At 50.1% G+C, this 14,856-nt stretch overlaps 1 protein-coding gene across 2 annotated transcripts in view; it reads right to left on the reverse strand.

Annotated features, from left to right (window-relative positions):
• SGCG (sarcoglycan gamma) overlaps nt 1-14,856 on the reverse strand; it is a 242,880-nt gene that overhangs the window by 136,561 nt on the left and 91,463 nt on the right. The window lies entirely within an intron of this gene.

Below are 14,856 nucleotides of genomic sequence, written 5' to 3' on the forward strand. Positions count from 1 at the left end.
AATCATTGCTGACAAGTGTTACCTACCCTGCTGGAGATTCCAACAGCGTGCTGATTGGTTGAAAAACCACAAAATATATCATGGACACACCCACTACTGCACAATTTACATAACCAACAGCAATGAATTAAGTGTCCTCAGTTATGGTGGGGTAGTTAATGACTGATTAGTTGGATTCTGGGCACATACTGGCACACACAGTGGAGTAACTATAGAGTGCAGGGGATGCAGCTAGTATGGGGCCCAGTGGCTTGGGGGGCCCCAAATGCAATCCCTCTGCACCCACTATAAGAAAAAAACCTACATTTTTTATCGGTCATCATTGCTGCCGTGCCGGGTTCGCAGATTTTTCCCTCTTTATCCCCTTTGAAGGAACGGGTATGTCAGATGCCGCCGCCGTGCAGCCGCCTCCCCGTCCTCCGGGGTGCACGGCGGGCGGTCCTCTGACTATCGGGACGTTGCTCGGCAACGCCCCGAGCGTCGGCAACGTCCCGAGCGTCGGTGACGTCACGCCCGGCGTCCTGGCATCGGGGCGTTGCTTGGCAACCACGTCCTGCTGCCGCCCGGCGTCTGTCCCCGCCGCGTCATCACGACGCGTCCCGCACTGTGTGCTGTGCGCACACTCTCTCCTATAAATGGAGACTGCTCAGCCCAGCAAGTCGCTGGTTATAGGATTCCTTAGGCACCCTGGGGTGTCTCTCTCGTGTCCTCAGCTCAGTACCGCAGTTCCTTCCCTGCATTGTACCAGTGGGCTCCCCAGCTCTGAGACCCACATTGCTCTCCCTGCCTGTGGTCGGTGGATCCTACAGCTCAGAGGATCTGTGCTACTTTCCTGGCTTCCGGCTTCCTGCAGTTTCCTTGGGAGTATTCCTGCTTTATGCCTTGTGCCTCCGGAGTGGTATCGTTACTCACTCCTTATAATCATTTATTTCTGCTGTACTGTGGTTTATTATTTTTGTTGTTGTTAGTGCTAGGTTCCAGTCTTCAGGGGTTATCAGGGCTCCCGTCCATTCCCTTTATCCGTCTCCCTATCACCGGTCTCAGCCACCGGGGTCATCCAGTCAGTTCTCCCCTTGTCCACCTCGTTCCTCCAACGGTACGTTGTCGCCACCACCTAAAACGCTTTGGAGGGCACCGGAGTTGTACAGGCTTAACCCGTGCTTCAAACGTGGCTGCCGTGCGAGAAGATCTAGGGCCTCTGCACCTGCCGTTGGACGTACAGGGTGACAACGGAGTTAGGGGCTGAGACAGTTTCCTTCCTACCGGTGCTGATCATCTCTACCTCCTGGTCAGTCACCTACCCTCGCTATTACCCAGTGGGCCTCCAGGGCTATCTCCCTTCACTACCCTGTTGATCTCTCAGTGGCCCATGTCGATCGGTGATGATTACCAGCTAGGACCCATTTAGCTTCACAGTTACCGGGTCTTCTAGCACGTCTGAGCCGTGTCGATACCTCCACTTTGGGTTCCCGGCACCTTGTGCCTAACAGTATAACCAGCCAACAGTTGTTGTGGGCCCATTTACCCTCACAGTTTATGGTCCATATTCCCATACCGCTATTTTTTCATTGTTTATTTGCTTGGTCGTCATGGATCCCAACGCGGCCCAAGCTCTGGCCAATCAGGTTTCGCTCCTGACCAAACAGTTACAGGAGTTATCGATTAAGGTAGATACCAGATTCTCAGCTCAGCTGCCAGCGGTTTCTCACCAGGAACCCAAGGTTAACTTTCCTGATAGGTTTTCAGGTCATAGGCCCCATTTCTTAAATTTTAGAGAGAGTTGTAGGTTGTTTTTTCAGTTAAAGCCACACTCCTCAGGTTCCGAGCAACAGAAAGTGGGTCTTGTGATTTCCCTTCTCCAGGGGGACCCCCAGTCTTGGGCTTTTAGTCTGGCTCCAGACGATCCTGCTCTCCGCTCGGTAGATGCCTTTTTTCAGGCATTAGGAGTCCTTTATGACGATCCTGACAGGTCAGCCTTCGCTGAGGCTTATCTTAGAGCCCTTAAACAGGGTCATCTTTCTGCCGAAGAGTACAGCGCCAAGTTTAGACGTTATGCCGCCGACTCTGGGTGGAATGATCCAGCCCTACGGAGTCAGTTTCGCCTAGGTCTGGCGGATAACGTTAAGGATGGCTTGGTACAATATCCCTCTCCTCCCTCTTTGGATAAATTAATCCTTCTAGCCATACGTATCGATCGGAGAATTAGAGAGAGGCGGTTCGAAAAAGAGGCTCAAGCGTTACCCAGTTTCGAGCTCCCAGAGGAGGCTTCCCCAGACCTGGGTGAACCTATGCAGCTTGGGGCTACCAGGTTATTTTCTAGGCTCACTCCCAAGGAGAAGGCCCGACGACGTTCCCTGGGGCTATGTATGTACTGCGGATCTAAGGATCATATCCTGAACAAATGTCCCCTGTTACAGGGAAACGACAGAGCCCAGAAGTAAGGGGGAGTATCTTCTCGGGCCTTTCATTGTTTTCCCCTTCTGATTCATTGTTTATCCCAGTTAGTTTCCGTTCCTGGGAGGGTAAGGCGTTAGTGGATTCTGGCGCCGCAGCCAATTTTTTGGACAGTAAAATTGTCAATGATATGGGATTACCGCTGCAACCGTTGACGTCCCAGCTCACCGTTTGCGGATTAGACGGTAATACCCTGCTCGGTGGAGCTATCACTCATTTTGTTGAATTATTGGATTTCCGAGTTGGACTCTCCCATTCGGAGAGCATAAAGTTTTTTGTTCTTCAGTGTCCCATTACACCTATTGTGCTTGGCCTTCCCTGGCTTAAGAGACACAACCCGGTCTTTGATTGGCGGTCTGGGGAATTGATACGGTGGGGTAAGGAGTGCTTTGAGCATTGTATCAGTTTTCCAGCTCTTCTCACCACGTCCATTCCTGCTGGGTTACCTGCTCAGTATGCAGAATTCGCAGATGTTTTTTCTAAAAAAGAGGCGGACTCTCTCCCTCCGCATCGCCCGTATGACTGCGCCATTAATTTGTTACCCGACTCTAAATTACCCAAGGGTAGATTGTACTCTTTGTCTTTGCCTGAAGAGAAGGCTATGCAGGAGTACGTGGAGGAGAGCCTAAAAAAAGGCTTCATCAGAGCCTCTAAATCTCCAGTTGGAGCAGGTTTTTTTTTTGTTAAAAAAAAAGATGGGACCTTACGTCCCTGCATTGATTTTCGTCAGTTAAATGATATCACGGTAAAAAATTCTTATCCCTTACCGTTGATTTCTGTTCTTTTTGATCAGTTGCGTGCAGCTGTGGTTTTTTCGAAGATTGATTTACGCGGAGCTTATAATCTCATCCGCATCAAGGCGGGAGATGAGTGGAAGACGGCGTTCAACACTCACTCGGGCCATTATGAGTATTTAGTCATGCCGTTCGGCCTTGCCAACGCACCCGCCGTGTTCCAGGACCTCATCAACGATGTCCTCAGGGAGTTTTTAGGCATTTTTGTTGTGGTATATCTCGACGACATTTTAATTTATTCTTCTTCTGTGGATCTTCATCGCCAGCATGTCAGGGCTGTGCTTCAGAAGCTCAGGGAGAATAATCTTTTTGCCAAACTCGAGAAATGTGAGTTCGAGGTAGATTCCATTTCGTTCCTTGGTTACATTATCTCTCCCAAGGGTTTCGCCATGGATCCTGCCAAGCTTAAGGCCATTCGGGAGTGGGTTCAACCTTCGAATTTGAAGGCGGTTCAAAGGTTTTTGGGCTTCGCAAACTACTACAGGAGGTTTATTTCCCACTTCTCAGACATTGTCGCCCCCATTGTGGCCCTCACCAGGAAGGGAGCCGATCCTGCATCTTGGCCTGGTTCTGCCATTGAGGCTTTTAAAGAGCTCAAACGGGCATTCTCTTCTGCTCCCATTCTTCGACACCCCGATCCTGAATTCCCTTTTATCCTCGAGGTAGACGCATCAGAGATTGGCGTAGGTGCGGTTCTTTCCCAAATGGACAAACTGGATGGCTTGCTACATCCTTGTGCGTTCTACTCTAGGAAATTCTCGGAGGCCGAATGCAACTACGATGTTGGCAATAGGGAATTGCTGGCCATCAAATGTGCCTTAGAGGAGTGGAGGCATTGGTTGGAGGGGGACAAATATCAGGTCACGATCTTTACCGATCATAAAAATTTGGCATATTTACGTTCAGCCAAGAGGTTGAATTCGAGGCAGGCGAGGTGGGCTCTGTTTTTTGCCAGGTTTAATTTTTTAATTACTTATCGACCTGGGGCAAAAAACGTTTTAGCAGACGCCTTGTCCAGGAGTTTCGCGGCCATGCAAGATCCAGTATCGCGTCCCGATCCTATTATTCCACCTTCATGCATTCTGGCGGGACTCACGCAAGGACTACTGGATTAGGTGCTGCTGGCCCAATGTTCGGCTCCTGCCACCACTCCGGAGGGTAAATTATTTATTCCCCAGAGGCTCCGTGAAAGGGTCTTTTCAGAATTTCATTCATGTAAATCCGCCGGGCATCCAGGGGTTTCTAAGACACTTTCCTTAATGTCGCGTGCGGTCTGGTGGCCAGACATGAGGAGAGAAGTGGAGCAGTTAGTCTCCAGATGTAACGCATGTGCTCAGAACAAATCTTCTCGTCTTTCCCCCATAGGGCAGCTAGTTCCGTTACCTGTGCCTGATAAACCCTGGACGCACATCTCCATGGATTTTGTTACGCACTTACCATCATCGTCGGGTCTTAATACCATATGGGTTGTGGTTGACAGATTTAGCAAAATGGCACATTTTGTACCCCTCAAAGGCTTACCCTCGGCTAAGACGTTAGCCTCCTTATTCATCACCCATATCTTTCGTGCTCATGGGCTGCCCTCTGACATTGTTTCGGACAGAGGTGTCCAGTTCGTTGCCAGTTTTTGGAAAACAGTGTGTGTAGCCCTGCAAGTTAAACTTAGTCCATCGACTGCCTTTCACCCACAGTCGAATGGTCAGACGGAACGGGTTAACCAATCCTTGGAACAATTCCTACGGTGTTACGTTTCCAAGACCCAAAGGGACTGGGTGGAGAATCTGCCTTTTGCGGAGTTCTCTTATAATAATGCTTGGCATGCCGCTACCAGAAAGTCTCCGTTTTTCTGCAATTACGGTTTCCACCCTAGAGCGAATTCCTTCTTTCCCACGTATGCCAAAGTGGGTAATTCTAGGTGGGTGGCTTCTAAGAGAAAGATTTGGCGCATGGTTCGGGGAGCGCTCCTCTCTGCTGCCAGGTCAGCCAAACATTTCTCTGACCGCCACAGGAGACCGTGCCTGTTCAAGGTTGGGGACTGGGTCTGGCTTTCTACCAAGAATATCAAGCTCCGGCAGTTCTCACGCAAATTGGGCCCACGGTTCATCGGTCCCTACAGGATCATCAAAAAGGTTAACCCGGTCGCTTTTAAATTGGGCCTGCCCCGCTCTCTCAGGATTTACAACACCTTCCATTGCTCTCTTTTCAAACCTGCTCTCCAGCCCGTTGTCCGCAGGCCAGTGCCCGTTTTACGTCGTGGCCAAAAGGAGTATGTGGTTGATTCCATCCTGGATTCCAAGACTTCCAGAGGGAGGATCTTCTTTTTAGTGCATTGGAAAGGTTTTGGACCTGAAGAGAGGTCTTGGGTCGCTGATCAGGATCTCCATGCTCCTTCACTCAAAAGGAGGTTTTTTCAGTCTTTCCCTGACAAGCCCGGATTCAGAGGTCGGTTGACCTCTCCTCAAGGGGGGGGTACTGTCAGATGCCGCCGCCGTGCAGCCGCCTCCCCGTCCTCCGGGGTGCACGGCGGGCGGTCCTCTGACTATCGGGACGTTGCTCGGCAACGCCCCGAGCGTCGGCAACGTCCCGAGCGTCGGTGACGTCACGCCCGGCGTCCTGGCATCGGGGCGTTGCTTGGCAACCACGTCCTGCTGCCGCCCGGCGTCTGTCCCCGCCGCGTCATCACGACGCGTCCCGCACTGTGTGCTGTGCGCACACTCTCTCCTATAAATGGAGACTGCTCAGCCCAGCAAGTCGCTGGTTATAGGATTCCTTAGGCACCCTGGGGTGTCTCTCTCGTGTCCTCAGCTCAGTACCGCAGTTCCTTCCCTGCATTGTACCAGTGGGCTCCCCAGCTCTGAGACCCACATTGCTCTCCCTGCCTGTGGTCGGTGGATCCTACAGCTCAGAGGATCTGTGCTACTTTCCTGGCTTCCGGCTTCCTGCAGTTTCCTTGGGAGTATTCCTGCTTTATGCCTTGTGCCTCCGGAGTGGTATCGTTACTCACTCCTTATAATCATTTATTTCTGCTGTACTGTGGTTTATTATTTTTGTTGTTGTTAGTGCTAGGTTCCAGTCTTCAGGGGTTATCAGGGCTCCCGTCCATTCCCTTTATCCGTCTCCCTATCACCGGTCTCAGCCACCGGGGTCATCCAGTCAGTTCTCCCCTTGTCCACCTCGTTCCTCCAACGGTACGTTGTCGCCACCACCTAAAACGCTTTGGAGGGCACCGGAGTTGTACAGGCTTAACCCGTGCTTCAAACGTGGCTGCCGTGCGAGAAGATCTAGGGCCTCTGCACCTGCCGTTGGACGTACAGGGTGACAACGGAGTTAGGGGCTGAGACAGTTTCCTTCCTACCGGTGCTGATCATCTCTACCTCCTAGTCAGTCACCTACCCTCGCTATTACCCAGTGGGCCTCCAGGGCTATCTCCCTTCACTACCCTGTTGATCTCTCAGTGGCCCATGTCGATCGGTGATGATTACCAGCTAGGACCCATTTAGCTTCACAGTTACCGGGTCTTCTAGCACGTCTGAGCCGTGTCGATACCTCCACTTTGGGTTCCCGGCACCTTGTGCCTAACAGGGTACATATACTAATTCTAAGTCGGCAGCCTATACTGTACACATGTGCAGTACATATACGGATTCTGCACCTGGCAATAAGGGATCCATCCCCAGCAGCCTACCCTGTGCTTATGTGCAGTAAATATACTGATTCTGAGTTGGGCAATAAGAGATCCAACCCCAGCAGCCTACCCTGAGCGCATGTGCAGTACGTATACTGATTCTGAGTTGGGCAATAAGAGATCCAACCCCAGCAGCCTACCCTGAGCGTATGTGCAGTACGTATACAGATTCTGAGTTGGGCAATAAGAGGTCCAACCCCGGCAGCCTACCCTGAGCGCATGTGCAGTATGCATACTGATTATGAACCCAACAATAAGGGATCCCTCCCCAGCCTACCCTGTGCGCATGTGCAGTACATATACAAATTGTGGACCTGGCAATAACATGTGCAGTATGCATACTGATTACGAACCCAACAATAAGGGATCCCTCCCCAGCAGCCGTCCCTGTGCGTATGTGCAGTACGTATACTGATTCCGAACCCTGCATTAAGGAATCCCTCCCTAGCAGCCTATCCTGAGCACATGTGCAGTACGTATACTGATACTGAGTTTGGCAAAAAGTAGGGTATGCACTGGACACTTTTCGTGGTTTTTTGTTCTGTTTTTGGATCTCCATTTGTGTTTTGGATCTGGATTGGTTTTGCCAAAACCACCCTTTTGGGTTTTGGTTCTGTATTTTCCGGTCCGTTCGGTGATGATGATGATTTGCTTGAGCGCACTTTCGGGCTAATAGAACCCTTCCTCAGAAGCAGTGGTGTAGCTAGGTGCCATGGCGCCCGGAGCAAGGGCATGTTTCGCGCCCCCCCCCCCCCCAATTTGTAGTAGGTGAGGCTCCTGCGCAGTGAAAAGTGGGCATGGCCCAACATTATACCACACACCGTAATGCCCATTGCATATTTTAGCAAACTTTGTAATACCAATTACAGATAAAGCCACAGCCATAACGCCAATTACACATAAGGCCGCACATGATGCCCATGGCATACTATAGAACACACCGTAATGCCCGTCACATACTAACACACCGTAATGCCCGTCACATACTAACACACCGTAATGCCTGTCACATACTAACACACAGTAATGCCCGTCACATACTAACACACCGCAATGCCCATTGCATACTATTTAACAAACCGTAATGCCCATTACACATTAAACACATAAGTGCCACTTACCTACATGCTCGATGCCAGGGGCTTCATGCTCAATGCCAAGGGGGACTGAAATTGCTCGCAGGGAGGGTAGGTGTGAGTAATTGATAGGGGAGGGAGGGAGATAGTGCAGAGCAGGGAGGGTGGGTAGGAGTGATAGTGCAGAGCAGGGAGGGTGGGTAGGAGTGATAGTGCACAGCAGGGTGGGTGGGTGGGTGTGATAGTGCAGAGCAGGGAGGGAGGGTGGGTGTGATAGTGCAGAGCAGGGAGGGAGGTTGGGTGTGATAGTGCAGAGCAGGGAGGGAGGGTGGGTGTGATAGTGCCGAGCAGGGTGGGTGTGATAGTGCAGAGCAGGGTGGGTGGGCGTGATAGTGAAGAGCAGGGTGGGTGGTTGTGATAGTGCAGAGCAGGGTGGGTGGGTGGTTGTGATAGTGCAGAGCAAGGTGGGTGGGTGTGATTGTGCGATCGTGCAGAGCAGGGAGGGAGTGATAGTGTGGAGTCCCCCCAGCTGTCAGGGTACAGTGTGCGGTGGCACCCCCACCCCACCCACAGCCGGCAAAGCAGCGGTACAATCCGCCTGCCCGCTCCCGGCTCCCCGCTGTGTTCGGCGAGAGATGTGCACAGTTATGCTATTTAAAAGTCACATCTCCCGCTGGACCGCGCTAGCCAATAGGTGCTCGTGGTCCAGCAGCCACCAGTTGATTGGCTGCTGGACCGCAAGCGCCTATTCGCTAGTGCGGTCCAGCGGGAGATGTGATTTTTAAATAGCAGCACTGTGCACATCTCTCGCTGAACACAGCGGGGAGCCGGTGGGGGAGCCGGAGGGGACGGAATTAGCAGTACTTCAGCGGGTGAGATGGCGGTGCCGGCACGGCTCTGGCGCCAAGATAGCTTCCTGCGCCTGGAGCTTGTGCTCCACCGGCACCGCCCTCGCTACGCCTCTGCTCAGAAGCATGTCCTGAGGAAGGGCTCTATTAGCCCGAAAGCGTGCTCAAGCAAATCATCATCACCGAACGGACCGGACGGGGTTTGGCCGCAGCTGGGAACCATAGGAGAACCTGTGCCCTTGATGTAGTCGGACCAGCCGTGATCCGTAACTTTACCCCCAAATGGGTGATATGCTTTTATCTTCTTTATTATTGTAAGTGCACGAATAAAATTATGTGTTTTTATCCAACAATATTGCACTATCGAGTCTTTTTAAAAGTCCCTGTAGGTTAAAGTAACCCAGGAAAAAGAAAATAAAGACCTGTGATATGCGCATTTATGACTGCCCATATGTCAGTGACCTGTGTGAATTAAAACAGCTTCTAATACCCCTTTCACACCAGCCACCTAGCAATTAACCCAGCATTTTTAAGTGCCGAGTAATTTTGCCGGGTGCAGCCGGACCCCATTCACACCACCCGCAAATTACCAGGTTAAAGCTTTTCAACCTGGTAATTTGCCGCAAAACCCAGGTTTTTTGGTGGTGTGAAAGGGTCAACACGGGTCTTAAATCCCGGCACTCCAACCCTGGTCAAGAGCAGAGTCGGAGTGCCAGGATTTAAGACCTGTGTTGACCCTTTCACACCACCAAAAAGCACGGGTTTCCTGGCAAATTACCGGGTTGAAAAGCTTTAACCCGGTAATTTGTTTTGTGGTGTGAATGGGGTATAAGTGCCTGACAATATTGCACTATGGTCTTGTTTTTCAGATTAATACCCTGATTTTCTGGAGACCAATTTATATGTGAATTGTGTAAGTTCAGTCCATGTCGCCAGTGGGTGCACCATTAGTTTTGTTTTTGTCAACATGGGTCTAGGTTGACATGACATTAGGTCGACACAAACATTAGTTTAACATGGGCTAGGTCGACAGTCAAGAGGTCAATTTTTTTTACCCTAATAAATAAAAAACAGTGAAAAACCCCATGTCGACATTTTGACTGTCAACCTAATGCTTGTGTCGACCTAATGTCATGTCGACCTAGATCCATGTCGACCTAGTGGTGTCGACCCAATGCTTGTCGACCTAGTTGCTGTAGACCCAATGACCGTATCCTGGTTGGGGAGACATGTGTATAGAGCAGGCATGTCCAAACTGTGTCCCTCCAGCTGTTGTGAAACCACACATCCCAGCATGCCTTGCCATTGCATCCCCTAATAGCAAAACTGTGGCAAGGCATGATGGAACTTGTAGTTTCACAACAGCTGGAGGGCCATAGTTTGGACATGTAAGGTACAGAGAGATAGACTTGGAGATTGTGTACCTGGATGTTACTGAATTCTGTCTCACAACACATTCTGTTCTGACAAGTGTACGGAGAAAAGATGGAAGCACACGTAGAGATAATTGATTTCTATGGAGAGATGACAGGCATCATTCTAAAGCTGATGGCAGAGCAGAGATATGGGAAAATAAGAACATCCTGCCTTTCCCATCCCATGACATTACCCGCGTTGGAAAGACAGTAATGTCTGGCGCACTAGCATCTCTCCACAGGGATCGGTGGTCTCTGTGTGACGTTCCTTCTCCCCTCTGTTCACTTGTCAGAAGCGTAATGGAGAATACAGGAACATAACTAATGTTTGAGAGCATCCTAAGGTGAATGTCTCACACTCCAGAACTGAGGACCAGCAATCTTGTATTGCTGTAACCATCTAAATTCCTGTCTCAAACACAAACTTTGCAGCAGGTTAAAAATGGATAGTTACTCAAATGCCATTTTCTATAACATTCTTCCATCTCCTCTCTCACCTTACTGTGCATTCTCCCCAGACTAATACAGCATTCAGATATCGCACTGTCCATCCATCCACCTTTAAGTGGGCTGCTCTGTTTTTGGACAACATCTGGCTGTTCCACCTGCAGGCCCCAGTGTACAGTGGGAGGGGAGAAGGCTGGGAGAGCATTTGTGAATACTGAATGCTACTGTAGTCTTTACAAATAGAAAAGAAGACTTGTGTTGGGGCACTCTAAGAGCATCTCAACAAAAGAGTCTTCTTTACTATTTGTAAACACTATCTATTTTCTGACTCAGGGAGCACCACCAACCACCATACATCAAAAGGAGTGGAACTTTTCACACTCAGTAAATTTTGGTGAAGTTGGCCTCAGGTATAATCTTCACCCCAAAATTTGCCACCTATAATTATTTAGGGTGACCAGTCCTGTGCTGACCAAAGGGCCTCATTCAGATCACATCGGTCCTGCGTGCATTCGCACGCAGTACCGATGTTGCGCATCTGCACATGCGCAGGCGGGTATCTGCGCATGTGCAGGCGTATGGTGCGTGCACCCACGGCGACCTTTCGGTTCGCCGGGTGCACGCACCCATGGCGGCATGGGGGGGAGTGGAGTCCTGTGCTGACCGAATACTGAGGGCCTCATTCAGATCACATCGGTCCTGCGTGCATTCGCACGCAGTACCGATGTTGCGTGTCCGCGCATGCGCAGGCGGGTATCTGCGCATGTGCAGGCATATGGTGCGTGCACCCACGGCGACCTTTCGGTTCGCCGGGCGCACGCACCCATGGCGGCATGGGGGGTGGGGGGTGGAGATGGGCGGGGGGCGCCGGGCTGCCCCATTACCATATGAGAACGCCCAGCGTTCCATGGGCGTTCCCATGAGAACGCTGGGCGTTCTCATGGTAATGAGGCAGTGACGCGGGTGTGGGGGGCGGGTATCTGACATCACCGGATGTCAGCTGCCCGGCCATATCCACGCCAGTGTGCACGCAAATGTACGCAACTGAAAAGTCACTTATATATGCGTGCACGCTAAACATCATTCGATGGTCGGTGACCATCGAAAGATGTGTGTGGTTACCCGAGCCATGCGAATGGATGTTTATGCAAAATATCCATTCGCAGCTGTTCGGGCGAAGCAGCACTTTGAGGGGGCGGGGGGGGGGGGTGGTCGTTCGCCGGGCGGGGTTTGGTAGACTCGCAAGGCTGCGAATTCGCAGCCTTGCACATCAACCAGAATAACCCCGTGAATGCTTAAAGCATCTACAGTAAGGGGAGGAGAGCCTGGGGGCAGCTTTGATAACATAGGGCATGTCCCTAGAGTGACAAAAACAGTGGACATGCCGTAACGCCAAGCCCCTCGTCTGAATCCACACACCCCCAGTGTGCATAGGGTCCTGAATAAGGATCCAATTATTGGGAGGTACAGTATGAGTTATTTGTTATTAAAGAGATGATCCTCTCTGGTTTGTTCAGTCCATGGTCAGTGACACATTTTTTAGATTGATAAAAATAGTAATGACTGAACCTGTGCACCAAGTAGGTGGTCTGGAAAGCCTGAACTGTTGGTAGATCTCCTGGTTTGGCCATCCGTCGATAAGAATGAAATTAATGGCTTAGGGCAGAACTCTGTTGCTATGAATAAATACAGTAGTAAAACATGGAGAGAAGATAGAGAAAGAGGGCCAAATATACTAAGCTTAAAAAGTGATAAAATGGAGAGTGATAAACCAAAAGCCAATCAGCTCCTAACTGCCATGTTACAGGCTGTGTTTGAAAAATGACAGGTAGGAGCTGGTTGGTGGTTTACCACTCTCCATTATATAACTTTTCAAGGCTTAGTAAATCTCGCCTATGAGAGGTGTGTTAGCATTGCTGCCTCACGATGATGGGGTGATGGGTTCAATCGGACCTGGGCCCTGCTGTATCTGTGTTTGGTCTCCCTGTGTTTGTGTGAGTTTCCTGCAGCTGCTCCGGTTTCTTCCATCACTTTAAAATCATACTTGAAGGTCAATTAGCTTGTGAGAAAATGAACCATGTGCATTTTGTGCATGTATGCGCCTACCTGCCAACATTTCAATGGGGAAAGTTGCATACCTCCCTGTTGCCCGTCATGCTTGGGGGTGTGGCCAATATCACACCCTCATTGGTCAGCACACTAATCAGAATCAGGCGAGATTCTCTATTACAGAAATGCGGTAAAAACCCCGTTATCGGGGTTTTTACCGCATTTCTGTATTCTCTAACCCCCCTCCGCAGTGTCACCGCTGCGGAGGGAATCGTCAGCAAAAGCTGGCGGTTCCCTGCAGAAGCCTATGGGCTTCTTACCGCAGCGGTGTGTGAGGGATCCGTCACGGATCCCTCCCAGCATGCCCTGCGGCCGGCGCGTCTGTCTGCGCATGCGCAGATGGACTCCCGGGTCATAGACCTGTAAGTCCAGCAACGGCGCCGCATCGCAAGGGACAGCTCTTACCGCAAGAGCTGTCCCTTGCGTTAATGACCGCATATTTTAGAGAATATGCGGTCATTAGAAATGCGTTGGCCGGCGAAGAGGGCTGTGGATTTTAGAGAATCCCGCCCTGGGGGAGTGCATAGCAACTGGTATTTCCCCAGTGTTTAGATGATGCGCGTGGCATCCAATCACTGAGTACTCAACCTGTACTCCCCTGGAGACACTGCAGCCCACAAGTTGGACAACAGGACAGTTATCAGAACAGTTGTAAGGTTTCATATGCGGGTGGTATGGAATTTAAAGGATTATTCATAAAGTGGAGATCCAGATGTGTCCTCATACATCATCGCACCAAACATCACTTCTCGTGCGCCAGATCCTGAGACTCTGCTAGCATCAGGCGTCTTTTCTGCTGAAAATGCACCTTAGTTGCAATGTGGTGTGACTAGGATGCACCAGGACTGCAATGATTAATTTGATATATGACACTCGCCAGGCCGTGGGTGGCACTCACCCGCTTGCTAGGCAGCGAGTGTACGCTGCCTAGCGAGTGGTCCTGAATCAGGCCCTTGATGTGAACGATCACCTATTCTCTGCACTGCACAATGTAAATACTTAATTAAATACTTGCATTGTCCTTCTTTAATTCATTCTTTACAATAAGCACAATACAGTCAGTGATATATGCATTAACTTTCCCCTAATGTGATGTACCATTCAGCTTAATGGACTGTTAGACTGCATACTACATCACAGGTTTATTATATGTAGAGACAGGATTATATGCATTTGCATATTTTGGCCATTCTCACTGGTTATTGCATATTTTACCTAAAATCTAGTGATGGTGCATATTTTAGGCCCAGCCCTCTTCCCACCCGCGAGTCACAGCACTGCTTTGCCCTGCTGCTGCTGGCCAGGTAGTGGTAGAGTGTGCAGGCTGGGGCAATATGTGCGCAGTGTGGGGAACCTTGGATGTACGATATGTCTGACACTGCTCTGGGCTGCCAATCCATGTTGATAAAAGTCAGTTGGGGCGGATGCCATTACGAAGCTCTTGAACCTTTGCCTGCCCCTGGCCTGGGACTTTACACCAAGAGATAGACTTCTGCAGCAGAGGAGGCGGGCGAAAGGGTTGTGACATCACGCGGCGCAGAGAAAATGCTGTGTCACAGTGAGTATGCGGTGCAGGGAGGAAGCCTTCCACTGCGCCGCCCTCACATGCTATGCTGACATTTGATCCATCGGCGCTGGAGATGAGGGTCCGTGCAGTTGATGCAAGAAGGGCTTTGGACGCTGCAGTATGCTGTAGCAGCCAGCATCCTGACATCTGCAGATGCTGTGGGCCTATTTTTGAGGTTTATTTGCAACTAATCGTATGCTGATTTTTAAATAAATAAGTTAAAAATTACTTTTTTATTATTTAATGTAGCATATTTTAACACTTTTCATGCATATTTTAAGTATTTTTCATGCATATTTGCATGCATATTTCAGGCTTTTTTTGTTGCATATAATCCTGTCTCTAATTATATGTATACTGCTTATTAATGCCATAGAGTAACAAAGTATGATATAAATAATGAGCACATTGCCATGTTCCTGAATCTGGATGATGAAGTGCTTTTGGTTAATGTTAATTAA

Source organism: Crinia signifera, chromosome 2, assembly GCF_055691185.1.
Source record: "Crinia signifera chromosome 2, ASM5569118v1, whole genome shotgun sequence".
Lineage (NCBI taxonomy): Eukaryota > Metazoa > Chordata > Amphibia > Anura > Myobatrachidae > Crinia > Crinia signifera.